Genomic DNA, 3,533 nt, shown 5'->3' with positions numbered 1-3,533 from the left:
ATGGTAGGGCCATCATCTATCAAGTGATACACTGAGCTGTGCTCATGGAGGGCACCTAATCCCCTCCCCCAAGCAAGGAAGCATGGCACAAGGGACCAGTCTCCAATTCCTTCTCACAGAACTCCCATTTGGAATAGACAGTTGGTTTCACTGAAGAAGTAACAGCTCTCTACCAACAGGGGAAACGTCAGTCTTAGTTGTTGGGCCTGTCCTTTCAACTATCCTGAAGAAAAAGAGTCCTTCACCTCACAAACACACCTGCTTTGTGACAGCCATGTCTACCAGGACATGCATTCCTGAGGAGATGAAGCTGTGTGTTTGTTACCTTTCCCTACCCACCTCCTCTAGAATGCTAGGTAGGAAAAAACCAAAACCAAAACCAAAACAAAAGATTTGGGTGTGTAGAGATTAAGAACTTGACTTCTCTATTCCAACCAATAAAAAGCAAGATTAACTGGGCATGAAGAATAAAAACACCGTGGTATTCCATCCTTTGAGTTACAGTGGGGACAACCGGCAGAGAGTAGAGTTGCAGTGGGTGGACTAGGAAGGGCTCAAGAGCACTGGAAGTCTAGTCCGCTCAGTTTTTGTACTGGAAGGGCTTGTCACTCGTCTCGCTGAGAAGACATGTGCAGACTATGGCTTCTGTCAGTGCAAATGGGTCACAATTGGCAGAAGGGCGGCGGTCTTCCAAGTGACCCCTCTTCTCCTGGCCGACAGTCCAGGGAATACAAATGCTGGCACTGCGGTTGCCAACGCCCGCAGAAAAGTTGTTGATAGTGGAGATTTTGTGGAATCCAGTCAGATGCCGGGCATTATCCAGGCCCTGCCTTGGGACTGTAGGAACGAATGTAGTACTGGTGCTGCTTGCTTAGTTTCTAAATGATATCCTCAATATACTTTGAGACCATTCTCCCGCACGGCCTTGGTGCTAAAGTTGGTACGGCAGCTTGAACCATTCCAGTTCCCAGGAATGAGCTTGGAGTCAAAGGTTGCTCTCACCCTGAAGTTTTTACACACATGATGCAAGAAGAAAAGGGCCACCCAGGAATGATCTCCCATGCGGATTCCTTCACAAGGTCCTATTTTGAATTTCCCCTGGGAGGGCATGACCTCGGCATTTGTCCCTGTGATCTTGACTCCTGCATACAAGCAGGCCCAGTAGTGAGCCTCTACATTATATCCCTGCTATAGGCTTTGTCGGCTCCCAAACCACACTAATATGGACATTGGGGCCCAGGGGAGCCTTTGGAAGACAAACCTAAAGGGTGCCCATCTGTTCCCACGAGAGTATACTCCTGTTCCATTCCAAACCAGGGGTGCTAGTTGCTCACCATATCCCTTATCCGCTTATGGATGTGCCTTAAATTGGTCTCTGCAGGCTTCGGGTTATACTTGAAAACTTCACAGAACACCAGCTTGTTGGGTTCTTTGCGGAAGGGGTCCCGAAACATGACAACAGGGCTGAGACCCGTGTCACTGTTGGAATCTTCAGATGGAAAGGTTCTAGAGTCATCAAAATTCCACTCAGGTAACATTTCTACATACTTGGGCTCACAGTCCCTGGCGCGGGTCTTGCAGCATACCCCTTCCCTGGTACCATCAACCCAGGCATACATGGCTTGGACTTGCTCACCCTGAGGCAGGGACTTGCACATCTGCTTGAGAGGTGGCCATGGTGGAAGGTGTTTTGGGCCGTGGCTGGAAGGACGATGGGCGGGTAGACTGGCTGTGAGATAGAGGCGAAGAGCGGAGAGGAGATTGGTGAGCTGTTCATATGCTCTCCACTCTACTCCCATTCTCGGCTCTGCCGTATTTGCAGGTTTTAACTAAATATTTCTTTACACTAATTATAGCACAGTTCCTAGTAATGTTACCATGTCGTGGAAGGCAGCCTGGGGTATAAATGTCAGCCTCATTCACTTATTCAACAAATACTCAGAGTGCACCTCATGCAGTGAGGTCCTCGGCTAGGTGACAGTTTCTATTCTTTCTAGCCCTACTTTTGTTAAGTATAAATTTATATTTTACTCTTCACTTCAGTTCACTCAATATGTTGCTAATTTTTCCATAGAATTAAAAAGGAACATTTTTAGGGGTTGCTTTAGGAAAAAAAAGAGATGTCTTAAGTTATAATTTGTTGTTGTTTTGCATTAATTTATTTTATTTTATAGACAAGGCTGGTCTTGTACTCATTTTGTAGACCAGGCTGGGCTTGGGCTCACAAAGATCTGCCCACCCCTGCCTCCCAAGTTCTGGGATCAAAGGTGTACACCACTGTGCCTGACTCAGATTACACAGTTGGCAACCAGCTATTCCACCAGTGTGTTTGTGTTCCTAGGGTTCGGACAGACTCTTTTGATTGCAGTGAACATGTGGCATGGTGCAACACAGATGCTGGAGAGAGACACCCTGCACGTCTCTCCAGCAAGTTACTTCATGCTTTCTTATCAAGGCCAGCGCTGTATCAGGCTCTTTCCAAGGTTTTCATTAACTGAAAGTAAATTAAAATGGCCATAGAGCTTACCATTCAGAACAGAGCCCCATTCGTGCCTTTGTTTTCTTCCTGTTACTACCCACACAGGTGGATGCGCTGATGCTTTAGCCTCACACACACACACACAGAGCCTAAGACTAATAAAGAAGTGAAGTTCATAAACTGACGTGTCCTATGGCCGGTTGGCACCTGTGCATGCTCTCTCAGCAGTCATGATGCCTCCTTGAAGGAATTTAACTTAACATGGAGATTGCACCCGCACACTTGTGTTTAGGTCACTGCCATGTGACCTTGGGAAAGTCCCTGTTCTGAATGTGAGCAGGAAGGAAACCATCATCTCACCTACGTATAAACGAGGCTTAAATAGATCACTGCACACAAAGTGTTTACCACAGCACTTCATCTGGTTCTAGAACCCTTTTGACTAAATCTATTTTGTAGGTGTATAGTCACAAAACCCTATATTGCCAGATTGTCACTGGGCACCTTTCTCCCATGTGCTGCCAGTGTATAAAGTAAAAACTACACAGCTTTCATGAAATGTACGATTATCTGAGTGCCACGGAATTTATTAATGTAAGTAGTTCTTTCTATTTATGAGGACAGAATTTTACTGTTTTGTATTTTTTAAGCACTTGTCTTGGTAGAGGCATGCAAGTATTTGTTTTGCATTAAGATATATGTGGATACAAGACCGCAGAGATTAATAGCAGGGTCCTGTGCTACTAGAGTGACGGACTTTTCAGGAAGGCCCTGTCATTCATTAACTGTGTGACCTTGAGCTATTTACCTTTCTATGCCTGTTTCTTCATCTGAAAAACTGGGTAGCGGTGTGACATTTTTTTTTCCTCAGTATTGTTGCAGTCTATATACTGAAGTGCACTTAAAGTTCCCAGAGCAGACAGGGAACAGTCAGTAAATGCTGGCTGTTAGAAACATGACTCAATGTGAATGATTTAAATATAGATACTGGTGTGTGTGTGTGTGTGTGTGTGTGTGTGTGTGTGTGTGTGTGCATGCGTGCACGTGCTGAGGC

The 3,533-nt window shown here is 45.6% G+C and overlaps 1 pseudogene across 1 annotated transcript; it reads right to left on the bottom strand.

Annotated features, from left to right (window-relative positions):
• Positions 1-211: 211 nt before the first annotated feature.
• LOC311582512 (glutamine synthetase-like) lies at positions 212-1,799 on the bottom strand (annotated as a pseudogene). The gene has a single exon. The product of its transcript is annotated as a glutamine synthetase-like (transcript).
• Positions 1,800-3,533: the final 1,734 nt, after the last annotated feature.

Source organism: Acomys minous (genome assembly GCF_964271855.1).
Source record: "Acomys minous genome assembly, chromosome: 14".
In the NCBI taxonomy this organism is placed as follows: domain Eukaryota; kingdom Metazoa; phylum Chordata; class Mammalia; order Rodentia; family Muridae; genus Acomys; species Acomys minous.
Note: the sequence above shows the minus strand (reverse complement) of the source record. Positions and strands in the feature narration are given on the sequence as shown.